Here is a 14913-nt window from a genome sequence, read left to right as displayed (position 1 = left end):
CGGCATACAAGAAAAAACTTGTTGTATGGAGTGACAACTGCAGTGGTCAAGTCAAAAACCGTATGTTGGTTTTCTTGTACATTAACATAGTATCTTTGGGTCTATTTAAGTCTTTAGAGCATAAGTTCTTGGTACCTGGTCACAGCTTTTCTGCAGCAGACCTGGATTTCGCAGTTATATAAAAGAGATCTAAGGTAGCAAAAATGCCAACTGTTAAAGATGTGGAAAACGTAATTAGATCAGCCAGACCCTCAAGACCATTCCGAGTGCTAAGCATGGATAGATTTTTTAACTTTGACTAAGCATCTGCAATGTGTATCAACACTAAAGATTTAATGGTATCCAAAGGGTCGTATTTCAAGATTGATAAAAACGAACCTGGTTATGTACTTACCAAGAAAGTATGGTACTACTCTACCAACAAAGGTTTCACTAGCAGAAAACAAAAAAAAAAGGACTTAGGAAGTATGTTAGGTTTCATTGATGAAGAAAACAGAGATTTCTACTATGAAATACTCTGTGATGGCACTTAGATCTTTAGAAAGTAAAACATTCCAATGGACTTAGATCTCTTAGAAGTGAAACCTATTAATGACTTAGATCTGTTTGAAAAAGTATATTATGGTTAACACGCGTTTTCTCTGTTTCGTTTTTGTAAAACTGTACAAAAATTACAAAACCATCTATTTATATTAATTTGTTTGTTTAAAATCACTTTTTGTAAATAAAATTGTATTCGGTTGAAAACTGTACAGTTTTTTTACTTTTCCCAACAATTTTACTTTTGGCACTTAGATCTATTGGCTTTTCAGGTCTTCAAATAGTCCAGTCGAAGAGACAAAAATACCACTAAATCTCCAAAAATCATACAAAAAAGCTGAATTTTGCTAAGAATATCCCTTTCAGCACTCCAAAAAATCAGCAAAAACGTTTGCGTCTTTTACCCCTAGGCTTCCTCCTTAAGCACCTCTCTTAGGGAGGAAAACGCCATAAAAAAAATTTAAACAAGAAATACAGCTGGGATAATTTTAAACGAAAATATTAGTACTTTTTGTGTAGAATAAAGCGTTCTCTCAAAAACAACGCTTAAAGCAACCGGTGATTTTGAATGTCAGTTAAGCTACTACCTACCGACAAAAATTAAAAAGATGAAAATAAAGCTTTCGTATATAATTTTTGTATTTTGCCGCAAATGAAGTCATTTTCTATAAATCTGTTCAGCCAAAACACAGCAAATAATCCAGATTAATCATAAAATTGTTCTTTTACTGAATCTACATGGAAAAGAACCTACTTTATATAATTGTATCATTTTAATTTCCACTTATCATTTTAGTTAACAAAAAATAAGCACCATTTTTTTTATAAAAATAGGCATACGCTTGGTTATGTTTTTCTTAAAGATAATTACTGAAAAAATTGTACAAAAAATGATTTCCCAAAGCCATTAAACAATACAATACACCGGATCTCTCAGAAGTTACAGCTTGGCCGCTGCTAATGGGATATAGTTTCCTAAGCGACAAAAAGTTTGACAAACTTGCCGACCGCATATCCGTTGAAAACAAAAAAAATTAAGAACGTTTATTAAGTTCTTCTGATAATAAAATAAACTTTAGAAACACGAGACAAGAATTTATATTACCCATTTTTTAAACGATCAGGTAAATATAAACTCTGAAATATAAAGGGTGTTTTTTTAGGATCGCCTAACTGGCGTACAATATTCCAATCATTACGCATGCTTAACAATTTCATTAATTTTGAAACCGCGGTCTTATTTGAAATTTTAAAAGGTAAACTTTTGTTTTATTATCTGTTAAAAAATAGCAGGTTTTATAATATAAAATATATCATAATAAACATTTTATATTTCATTTGAGATTAGGTTAGGTATAGTAATTGAATGGTACACTGGATTATAAAATTAAATATATTCATGATCATATTTACAATCCTTTGAAATAATTAATTCAATATTTACAAATTCATTTATAATAACATTTTCGCTTGTAGAAGCCTTTGAATAGGAGTTCTTTTTGAGACACTTCTTTTTTTTTTGTTGAACAGAATGATTTTTGTTTAATAATTTTTTTATTAGCAGGTTCATTTAAACTATCCTTACTTGTTTCTTAAATGTTGATTGGTTTTACAGAGGCTAAAGCAATCACTGTATTCGAGTGTTTCAACATTAAATCTAGTTGTTCTTGGCTTAACTTATCTTTTTCAATTCTTTCCATGATTTGTAGGCAGTTGTTTTTAATTTTTTCTTTAATATTATCACTGCTATTGTTAGTGTTACCCAATTGTGATGATAATTCTGAAATGTCTGTTTCTATTTCTGGTATATTGTCATTTTCCTCTGTTTTAGATAGATTTTTACCTTTCTTTAAATAAATTATTCTCTCAACAGTTTTATCACGTATAAAGAGCATTAATTGGTTAATAGTTTTGTCTAATCTTTTTATTTTTTTTCCTTCTAAATAATGATATTTAATTGTTTTATGAAAGCTTTCCAAGTGCATATTTGTATTTACACAACCAATTCGGTGGCATTATGCCCATTGCTTAGTAATGGGTAAGTAATGTGTTTGGATATACATATTTTCCAAAAACTTTTGTATCATTATCTGGTAAAAGAGTTTGAACAAATTCATTGAATTTTAGATTAAAAATATCTATGTTTAGTAAATTTTGAAAATATTTCAGGGTTTTGTAGACCCAAGACGTTTTCTCTTTATTTATTATTTTTAATAAATTTGACTGCCATGCTCTGACTACGTGCCATGAACACAACAGTCTTTTTTTACGGATCATATAACTAAGCACCAGGCATTAAAATAAGTATCAGTTATATCTGACATGAAAACCTTAGAAGTAATTTTACCTGTTATTTTTTTTTATTTCCAAAAAAAATGTGACATAGATAGCTGTGTTTTTTTTATTTAAAAACATAAAGGCTACAGGAAAACCTCTTTTATTCTCATCCAAGACCAGCAAAGTCGTGAGTTCAAAATCATAACTATTTAAGCCATGAGTACCATCTATTGTTACTAAAGTATTTCCAAAATCCAAAAAAGTTTTTCTCTGAACATCGTTCATAATTATTAAACAAAAATCATCATTTTCAAAACCTATACATTCTTGTCCTTGAGGCTTATAAAATATAACAGGATTATCTTCATTTTTTTTTGGGATTCTGCAACCCAAATATCCACACTGGTTGCATCATCATGATAGAAGTAGCCGTCTTTCACACTAACTTTATAATACATCTTAATATTGTTAATGTCCTTATTCGTAAGAAGATCAACTCTTTTAAGATCCTTATATATCATATCTCGTGTTGAAGTTAATATCCTAAAAAATATTTTAATTTATACAAAAAAAAACATTAAATGTAGAATACAAATAAAAATATTTAGGAAAACAAATATACCTGAATACATATTTTTTTGTTGATGATACCTTGATAATAAAAAAGACTGTAGATGGGTACATTTATTTATCAATGTTACTTACGCTTTCGCAGGAACTCCTAAAATAAGTTTAGAAGCAATTATATCCTTATCTTCCTTTGTAATCTGCAAATGTTGTATATATTCACCATGTAAATAATGTGACTTGTAATATGTAATAAAACACTCATCCGATTCCTCATTTCGTTTTAAAATAATTTGGCTTACACATGATTTTTCCAATTTACAAGATCCCTGTGATTTCAATTTTCTTTTTCGCTTCATTTTTAAATCATGCTTCTCTTTCCTGTTTCTATGTGAACGCCTACACTCATAATATTGTTTTTCAAGTTTGTTTACAGATCTTTTCCCAGTAGATTTGACATTCTGAACTTTATTTAGAGTTTGTACTTCCAAAAACCATTGAGTGAAATCTAAAAAATTTAAACATTTAGTAGCAGATTCCTTAAAAAAAGATATGATAATGATATGATAAATGATAATTATACATACCCATATGAGTTTTAAAATATAATTCTTTCACAATATTCTCGAAATTATGATTATCAAACAAATGTTTTCTCAAGTCATTATTAAATTTAAAGTTAACATTACAATCAACACAAGAATACTTTGTATCACACATATATTCAATATTCTCAGGTTCCTTATTATGTACAGTTCTGGAATGTTTATTCAGATTGTATTGAAAGGAAAAAGTTTTCCCGCACTCAAAACAAAATACTGGCATTTTATATTATTAGATGCCAAGTACAAGATAAGAACAATACTCCAGTCACTGTGGAGGAAAAGAGGTCAATACCTCTAAATTTTTTATAACTGAATCGATTTTGCTAAAAATTTGAAATTAGGCTTATTTTACCTCCCTCTTCAAAAGTTATATATGCGCTAGGTGAGCTTTTTATTTTTAATGGGTGAAATCACCCCTTATTGAAAATAATGAAAAAAATTTATATTAAAGCATTTTATGGATTTAAATCGTGTTAAATTAGGTAATTGAAATATTGTCAATTATAATAATGGATATTGTGTACATTCTCAACCCTTAAATAACCACCCCTTTTAATAAAAATAATTGTAAAAAATCGTTTAACAGGTTTTGTAGTGCATTTATATCATCTACAATGTAATTTTCTGCTTATATAAAATAATTTTGGTTGATTGCAACACTTTAACCCTTAAAAACTACCCCCTATGTCAAAATATATAAAAAAATCTTTTTAAACAACTTCAAAAGTTTTTAATGTACATTTATATTCAAAAATTCCTTTCTTATCAATAAAACATTTTTTGATTGGTTGCTTATTTTCAACCCTTAAAAATCACCTCTATGCTCACGAAACAAATTCCTCTTTAGTAAATGTCTAAATAAAAAAATTAAGTATACTCATGATGTTTTTATTGTAAAAAATTATGCATGAAAGTACTTTACATTAGAAAGTATACTAAGAAAAAAACTACATTTTGGTATAGAACCATTTTTCACGTATCTCTTATAGTTTTAGATTTATTTTGAAAAAATGTAAATTTTTAGATAAATAAAAAAAAATGAGTTTTTATCAAAAAAGATGTCCATTTTTCGATATTTGATGTTAAATGCATCGAGTATAGTATCCCAAAAATAAAAAGTCATCTTCAAACAATTATAAATCGCTTAGTATTGTACTTATAAAACTTAATAAAAAACAATCTCTTTTTTTTTATAAGCTTTATTTTTGTTCATTATAGATTTTTTCAATAAAACGCTTTGTTTTTGAGTTATTCGTACAAAATCATTGGAAAACATGTTCTTTTTTTGCGAAAAGTTTACTTTTTCAAGTGCGTGTAACTCAAAAAGTATTGATTTCGCGAAAAAAATTTATATAACATTTTTTATTTAAAATTTGATTCTCTATCAATTCCCGGGGTTATTTTGAGTGTAAAAAGTTCAACCCCCTAGATGGGGTGCCAACCACCCTAGGGGTAGAAGCACACATCGGCACCATATAACTTATATTTTCTGAGTAATTTACTACCCACTGTAAAAATTTCAGATAAATCGGTGCAGTTATAAAAAATTTAAAGGGAAAATGCCACAGTAACTGGACTACAAGAAATATTTTAATCGTCGTCAACGTTACACGTTACTTTACAAAAATATGTTGTTTACAAATGAATCTAATGAATTCGCGCCAACATAATATTATTTGACATTTTGCGGACATGCGTAGATCATGGAATATTGTACTCCTAATAGGCGCTCCTGTTTTTTTGGAGGTATAGAGGTACATTGGTAACACTTTTTTAACTGTCTTTTCAATTGTACAAATTTATTTTGAAAATTGTAGTTCTGTTCGAAATACGTATCGCACACTACGTCCATTTTATGGTCAACATGTTCATCAGAGCAAGTAATTCGATTAATTATGGAACGTTTTTGCAGCACGTTTACTTCAGCTGGTAATATGCATCCACAGACATGTCGTACAGTATGTATAAGTTGTTGCTGCTGTAATGGAAACATAGCAAGGAAATAAAGAAGGAAAAATTAAGGGACAATTAGCCTAGTAAAGAGAAATAATTATTTAAGAAATTATTACATATTCCAAATTGATTAAAGAACAAATAAATTCATAGCTAGTAGGTAACGTATTTACGTAAACATTTTACATTAAACAAAGATTGAAAACTCGACCCAGTTTAAATGTATTACACGAGTCTTAAATATCAGGCCACCAAGGTTGTTTAAATCACGTTTCAAAAACATAGACCTCCGCCGAAATACAACACGGGGATCAGTCAGCAAAAAAAACAATAACGCGACCTTGGTACTACGACTGAAAATTGAGAACACGGGCTGATAAAAAAAACGGAACGAAGCGGGCCAGAGTCCAGTAATAGCGCGGCGCCTGAGAGGGCTCCACGCGAGGGGCGGACTAGTGGGAAGTTGGCACTCTAGACGCTCCACGCCAGAAGTGTGGAGATCGGATGATACGCAGCCAGTGGACGCGCTATTTAACTCGACGGGATAGTGTGACGTATAAGTGTCGGCAACTGGAGATTCGAAGGTTCGCAATCTCAAATCCCTGTAGGACTGGAGGCGTATTCACTAGCTAGAGCCTAGATACGCGAAGGTAACTAAGATCTATATACTAACCCAAGGTATATCTAATGACACGGAATTGTCCTACCTTTAATTCCTTGCTTGTCTCTTCTCGTCTCCCCTCGCGCCTGATCGAACATTTTTGGTCATAACTGATATTTTGTAGTGTACAGTCTAGTTAATACATTGTAAACTCGAAATTTGTTTTTGTTATTCCTAACCGTTACAGGTCGAGACTAGAAGAGATACACATTTCGCTTATGCAGTGCTCCGGCTTCTAACGTAAGCCCATAGCCTCTCACTCTTGCAGGACCTGAGACCGAGAAGTCCTTAATTCCCTTCTTTCCAAAAAATTTCCTTACCCTCTTGTAAATCCGCGAGGGCGGAACCAGTCAGTCCAGACTAGTGGAACCAGTAAGTCTTGCCCCGCTCGCAGGGATAAGTATCCCCTAAGAATTGTAGAGGCATTGATAAAGAGATTGAAACAGACGTCTTCTACAATGGTGACAGCCTTTACCAGAGTGGAGACAATTCATTAGAGGGGTTTATTCGATTCATTTACAGCTTCAATCCTAAATTATCACACCTAACCCCCCAGTTTATTAGACTGCTGTAGAGCGTAGCCTACAGGAAGACCCGAATCAGTCTATCTGCCATCATGCACAGCAGTTGGATATGTGTCCTTCCACTTTATGGAAGATTTTGAGGAAGTATCTTGCTTCGCGTATTTATAAAATCCAACTCATGCAAAAATTGAAGGTACATCATCACCTAGCAAGGCATAGATTCGGTGAGTGCGTCCAAAACGAGATTGCCGTTGATTCCGATTTTCATAAGCGAATTTTGTTTGGCGATGGAGCTCACTTTTGGTTGAATGGCTTTGTCAACAAACAAAACTGCCTTATTTGAAGTTAAGATAATTCTCAAATGTATATTGAGAAGCTATTACATCAAGAAAAACTTACTTTTTTTTTTATTAGAAAAAGATGTCGCATCCACCAAAAGGTTATTAGAGACGGAACAAAATATAAATAACAAAGATAAACACCTACAGATTATACAAAATGTTTATGGATCTGAGATAATTCACTATATTGTCACAGGAACAGTTTTGACCTAGAGCCTGTGGTAGAGCGTTTGGGATCTTGTAGCACTGTCTTTCTTGGTCATATTTACTACAAATTGTTAAAAAGTGTTCGACTGTTAATCGGACGTTACACTGATCACATATAGGTGGATTTTTCTTTGTGAAGAGGTAGGAGTGCGTTAATCTGATATGTCCTAGACGTAAACGCGAAACCGCAATTTGTTCTCGTCTATTGCGCGACGATGGAAACCACTGAGACACATTATTTTTGATTTTATTTAAATTGGAATTAGTTTGAGACAACTCATTTCGCCACAAACACAACACTTTATTTTTAAAATAAGCTTTTAAGTCACTGGAAACACACTTGTCTATCGGCTCCGACAAATCACTTAAAATTGCCTCTCGTGCAATCCTGTCAGCTTCTTCATTTCCTGTTATTCCGACGTGTGAGGGAACCCATAAAAACTGGACGCTTCTTCCATGTTCATGAGCTTGGGAAAGCTGGTATTTTAGCAACTTTTCAAAAGGATGTTTCGGAAAAATGTGTTTTAATGAATGTAGAGAGACGTGGCAATTGCTCTAATAACCTGCAAAGGCTATCAGAACTTACTTGTTTGTCACAAGGAAGGTAAACATTGCAAATACTAAAGATACTAAACTGGTAGATATGATTCTGATAGCAACGGCCTCCAAATCACTGACTATTGGAATTTGTATCGCCTCGATGGATTTGTTTACTAGTATTGCTACACCACCGCTTGCACGACTTGCATCTGTACGGTCTTTGCGGAAACAAGTAAAATTTTGTGAATTGTACAACTGATTGGTCTTTAAGTTTGTCTCCTGTAGACAAATAATATCTAGAGAATATTCAGATAAAAGAAGCTGTAGCATAGGGAGACGATGGATGAATCCATCAATGTTCCATTGAAGTATCGAGTTGAATGTTGTTAACAGATTCGGAGTTAGATGATACTGAACGATTGTCTACAGAAGAGTCACTATCTAAGTCAGAAATCTCTTTCCCTAAGTGGGTGTATAGTTTCTTTTGAAGTTTTGTAAACTTGCTTTTTGTAGATCTATCATTTGCATATTGATAGCTGCTTTGTAAAAGACGGAGTAAACCAACCATATCAGTTGTAAATTCTTTAACGACGCTAATAGTGTCAGGGGAGCCTTGGACATTATCAATCAGTAAGGACAATTGGTGGAAATTTAAAACGAATGGTGGGGTATGATTATCAATGAAATTTTCAAGAGTTTCCTGTGTAGATTGAACTTTAGATGAGCGCGGTTTTTTTGGTTTAGAGAGTTTGGGTTTTGCAAACAGATTTTCTGATGAAATTGCTGAATCTGAGGGAGGCGTGTCGATCTCACCAATACTGCGTTTTATGGAAGAACTTGCGTTTTCGCAATTGCTATTAAGTTTTCACTTAGATGATGTGGCTTTATTACATTTGGAAGTACTGGAGGTACTGAATTGGTTGTTTCAAAAAATTGTGGTGATGTATCAGTTTTATTAGAATTTTCTGCAGTTGTATCTTATGGAAAAGGAGCTTATAGATTGGAAAATATTGCTTCCGAAGTTTGTGAAAAGGGTATTGCCGCTGAATGAGGTTGATTAAAAGTGTTGCTATGAGTAGGAGTATTAGTAGTTTCTTTGTTGTGGAGATTTGTAGGTGTAGGTGATATGCTCGGATTTGATAATGGATAACTTGATGACTGCTGGGTGTTTGGTACCTTGTGTAGTATACTTGTTGAAGCTGTTTGATTTGGTACTTCATTGTTTGACTCAATATGAGTTGATTCCGTTACTGAACTGGTTTTGCATTGGGATGATATGTGTCCTGTATTTTTGCACATAAAGCAGGTGAGTGTACTTTGAGACAAAAATATGCGGTAAGGTGTTTGGTCGAAATTTATTAGAATAGAATCTGGAATTGGTGATGTTATAGGGCTTATATAAACTTGCGTCCGAAAGCTCAACATGTGACTATATTCGGGAAGAGTCGAGTAAATTTTCAGAAATGTTATTGGGGAAATAAGCTTTAAACCGATATTCTGTAATTCTTCAACTAATACTTGATGATTAATTGACGGGCAGACTCCAGACAAGACTAGTCTTTCTGCTGGAGAGACAAGTCTTCGTGCTGTTACAACTTCGCCGAGTACTTCTATAGAGCCATGTTGTGTCATGAGGTTATCTACTACGGTTTTGTTTGCCAAATACATGCAGATTCTATTATGAGATAATCTAGATGAAAGAATAATATTTTTTGGGTTGATGATTGTACCCAAAGGAATGAGATAATCCTGCAGTTTAGCATTATCGATACAACTAAATACAATTGCTTGGTTCTTACTCGGAAAAGAATGTGAAGCGGCTGAAGCATAACTGTTTGTGATATTCGAACGTTGATTTACTGGACTGGTTAGATCGGAAGGTGTGTTTACATTGTGTGAAGTCATTTTAAGCTGCGGTGGCGAAGGCCTTACTCCGACTCTGGTAAATGAAAAACCAATCGCATGCTACTATAAGCTACTTAAAGCAGCTAACCTCACAAAATGATTGTACGGTAGTGTATATTTATTATTTGACGTTTTCTTTTCACAATAATAAAATAATAATTACGTATAGATGACTTACGTAGTAGTATCTAGTAGATAAACACTTTAATTTTAAAAAACTATTTAATAAAACCACTTGTTTTTATTAAAAACTAGGAGTACGCTATCAGTACAACTTAACCTTAACCTTGCCAGGGCCGGTCTCCCAGAAAAACTTACTATTTGGTGTGTTCACCATTGTTCAATCATTGGGCCATATTTTTTAAAAATGATGCTGGCCAGAACATTACAGTCAATGGTGACCGCTATAGAGGCATGATTACTGCGTTTTTAATATCCCAATTGAACAAACATGATGCGCCGAAGCTGTAATATCAATAAGACAGCGCAACATTTCACACAGCTCGTGCCACAATTGATTGATTAAAGGAAACGTTTGGTAACCGCATAGTTTCACGTTTCAGACCGTGAATTGACCTCCAAGATCGTGCGATTTAACACTGCTAGACTATTGTATGTGTAGATATGTAAAGGCGCTAGTCTACGCTGATAAATATAAAACGATTGATCACTTGAAGGACAACATTCACCGCGTTATTGCCGATATACAGCGACAAATATTTAAAAAAGTTATCGAAAATTGGACGTCCATATTATACCACGTCAGAAGTCGGCCATGGCGGTCATATGCCAAAAATTATATTTAAATTATAATGCCAAAGAATTATATTTCGAATAAAGTCAATTTCATACCGATTTATAAAAAAAAAATTTGTTTTATTCTATTTCAAAGTTCTAAACCTCTAAAAAACACCATTTGGTAACATTGATCTATTGCAACCATAGTTTTTTAATAATTGTTAAAAATTATAAAACATATTCGTTTTCATAATATTAGTTAAATTAAATACAGGGTAAGTCAAAATACAAGTACATTATTTTCTTGGTAATTTTAAATAGAACACCCTGTATTTTATATCACTATCGAAAAGTACTAATATTGTACTTCAAATTATATTAAGTACTCCCTATACCTAAAGTTATCAGTTTTCTAGATATTTTTATTTTTCCATCAAAGTATTACTTTGGTAGATATTTTAACGTTTACCAATAATTATTGTGAGTTGGCCATGATTGATTTGTCAGAAACTGACAGTTTGACATTATTGTTTATTAATTCAGTATTGGGGTACACCGTAAATTAGCAACAATTATTATTGCAAGAACCTGCAATAGTATATTACTTTATGAGGCGGAGAAGCATGACTTTTCTTGACGCGCCCGATAAGACGCACCCGGTAATAGAGGGAAGGCAAGAAAAGTCGCTTCTTTGCCGAATAAAGTTTACTATTTTTTCTTCAAACGTAGCAATTTTCAACCATAAATAGTACAATTCATACGCTATTTTTACTCGAAATTAACTGTGACAACTATCAAAGTCGTCTAGATGTTAGAAATTAAAATAATTAAGTCGTCGGTGGGATTTGCGTCTCCCTGGTTACAGTTGTTTGACAGTTGTTTGCAATTATTAAAGACAGCTTATTGTTGTTGCAACCGCAAGCGAAAATTTAGTGCGAAAATGGAAAACCTAAACGAAATTGAGTCCACGGCTAATGATGCAGTAGCACGTTTGGGGCCTTCCAAGTCCGATAAGAATGATAATGCTCAAAAAATTTTAAACCCTCATGATTCGCCAACATCGGGAATGATTGCTGAAAGTTGTTCTCGATCATCAGTATCATCAACAATTACCAATGCGTATCAAGAGTCGGGAACATTTTTGCACGGTTTCAATTTTTAAAATGCCTCATTAACTAATTGTACTTTTAATATTACTATAAATAAAAATGATGTTTAATTGTTGTTAATGACATTTGTATTGTTGCTTTGTGACATGTTTCATATTGTTGCCATGACAACATTTTTCCCTCCGCCGTAAAGACGGAGACATCAAACTTTGACAGGATCAAGTTAGATAAGTAATGTCATCATTATTTGACGTTTGAAGAAAATAATACTTTACTATACTCTTGCACCTATGTGTTTTGAATATCCTTTAACGAATTTGTTACGTGTGATGACGGAGTTATGATATTCCGTTCTTGAACATTATCTGATAACGATTGAATTGTCGATTTAGTAGCTCAGAAAACCAATAGTAATGATTTAGATAGCATAGAAGATTTAAATAATACGATATGCGTGCGCTCCATGATTTTCCATCAAACAGACAAGAACAGCATTAAAGATTCTACGGAATTTTACAGAGCAAACCGGCGACTCCAAAGAACAAGAATTTTCTACCCTTTATATCTTAGATAATGCTATACATTGAACAACAGCATTATACAAAACAAAAAAAATTCTGACTTTTTTAATCCCATATTTATTTATTTTAAGGATATTTGGAACTGATGTTGATTTATGATATATAAAAATATGTTTGTTACATCCGTAACTTGAATTTTTATTTATTTCATCTCTCTACTCAAAATTAGTAAAAATAAATCACAACCTATTTATGTCCAATCAAATCAGTCTAAGTCGAAAACTATTTAACTAGAATTTTTTGACGTTTCCCTTGATGTTCAACTTAGAGAGGTTCTACTATAAAACATTATTTAAAAGCAAAATACTGGCTAAGAAAACTAAGATAAACATATATAAAACCATCTTTTTCTTCTTCTTCAGCCTTCATTTATCTATTGTTGGACATAGGCCTTCTCCAATTGCTTTCACGCTTTTCTATCTTTTGCAATTCTCATCCACTGCTTTCCAGCTACAGCTGTTATATCGTCTATCCATCTCTTTTTGGGTCTTTCCACGCTTCTTTTTGTTTCTCGAGGTCTCCAGAATGTCACTTTATGAGACCATCTGTTGGTGTCTTGTCTTACTACATGTGCTACCCATGGCCATCTCTATGTCACTATTTTTTCCATGATGTCGGTTACTTTAGTTCTTCGACGTATTTCGGTGTTAGGAATTTTGTCTCTGAGGCTTATATTTAACATGGCCCTCTCCATGGCCCGTTGAGTTACTCTTAATTGTTCTGCCATTTTTTTTGTTATTGCCATAGTTTCCAATCCATAAGTTGCAACTGGTAGTATACAAGTATCATAGGTTTTTCGTTTTAAGTGTATTAGGATTTTTCTTTTCTTTTGTGTCCTTATTTTAATTTCTACAGTTTGATTTTCCTTTTCGTTTTTAATTGCATGTCCTAGAAATATATATTGTTCTACCTTTTCTATATTGATGTTATCTATCGTGATGTTTTTTAGGCTGTTGCTTAATATCTTTGTTTTGTCGAGATTCATTTTTAATCATATTTGATTCGATTTGTGATTTAAATCTTGTAGCATTGATTGTAGTTCATGGATATCTGTGCTTATTAGTACCATGTCGTCTGCGAAACGCAAATTGTTAAGGTATACTCCATCTATTTTTAATCCCTTTTCGGCCCAATTTGGTTTTTTAAAGACATTTTCTAATGCCAAAGTAAATAACTTAGGTGAGATGGTGTCACCTTGTCTCACACCTTTGCCAAGGTTTATTTTCATAGTTTCCAGATCATCATCTATTTTTACGTGAAAAGTAGCATCATCGTATATATTCTTAAGGAGGGCAGCATATCTTGAATCTACTCTGGCGGCTTCCAATGCTGTTAAGAAAGCCCATTTCTCGATATTGTCGAATGCTTTGTAATAATCGAGAAATGCCAGATGTAGTGGTATGTTGTATTTTATTGTTTTTTCAATAACTGTCCGGATTGTTTGCAAGTGATCGATAGTGCTAAAACCCTTACGAAAGCCTGCTTGCTCCACTTTTTGGTATGCATCTAGCTTAGCTGTCAATCTATTTGTTATTATTCGGGTTAGTAGTTTGTAAAGGTGTGACAATAAGCTTATTGGTGGGTAGTTTTCTATATTGGCGTCGTCCCCGTTTTTATGGAGTAGAATGACTTTCGCATTTTTCCATGCTTTTGGTATTTGTCCTTCCAATAGAAATTTATTTGGTAATGCTCTCATTGAATATTCTAATGCAGTGCCTCTCATTTTTAGCATCTCTGAAGTAATTTTATCTTCTCCTGGTGTTTTCCTATTTTTCATTTGTTTTAGGGCGGCTCTAAATTCTGATGTTATTAATTCAGGGAGATCCTCTGAGCCCACATTTAAGATATGTTTTGTTGGTATACCGGGGTTCAGAATAGTAGAAGTATACAGCTTCTCATACAATTTTCGGATTTCTCTAACGATCTCTTCCTTATGCGAGCACACTGTTCCACGGTCGTTTTTTATCTTTATGATTTTATTCCTGCCAGTGGATTTACATGTTTTTAGCACTTTCATATTCTTATTGTTATCTATGGTTTCAAGAATCTGGTTTGTTCTATAAGCTCTGAGGTCTTTTCGAATATTTTTCTTAACGCTTCTGTTGATCGCTTTATAGCCTTGGTGGTCTCTGTTCGTTCTTCTTCTTTTCTCTATCTGTTCTAGAGACTCGGGTTTTAGTTTAGCTTCTTTTTGTTTTCCTATTCTGCAACAAAGTTTCTTAGTGACTGTTTGTATGTCTTTAGTTATTTTTTCAGCTAGTTTATCTATATTCTTCATTACCAGGAAGAAGAAAGAAAAGGGGAAGACCAAGATCAAAGCAACTGCAAGAAGATGAAGAAGGCTTACAAAACGCAGGATTAAAAG

This window comes from Diabrotica undecimpunctata, chromosome 5 (genome assembly GCF_040954645.1).
Source record: "Diabrotica undecimpunctata isolate CICGRU chromosome 5, icDiaUnde3, whole genome shotgun sequence".
NCBI lineage: Eukaryota > Metazoa > Arthropoda > Insecta > Coleoptera > Chrysomelidae > Diabrotica > Diabrotica undecimpunctata.
Note: the sequence above shows the minus strand (reverse complement) of the source record.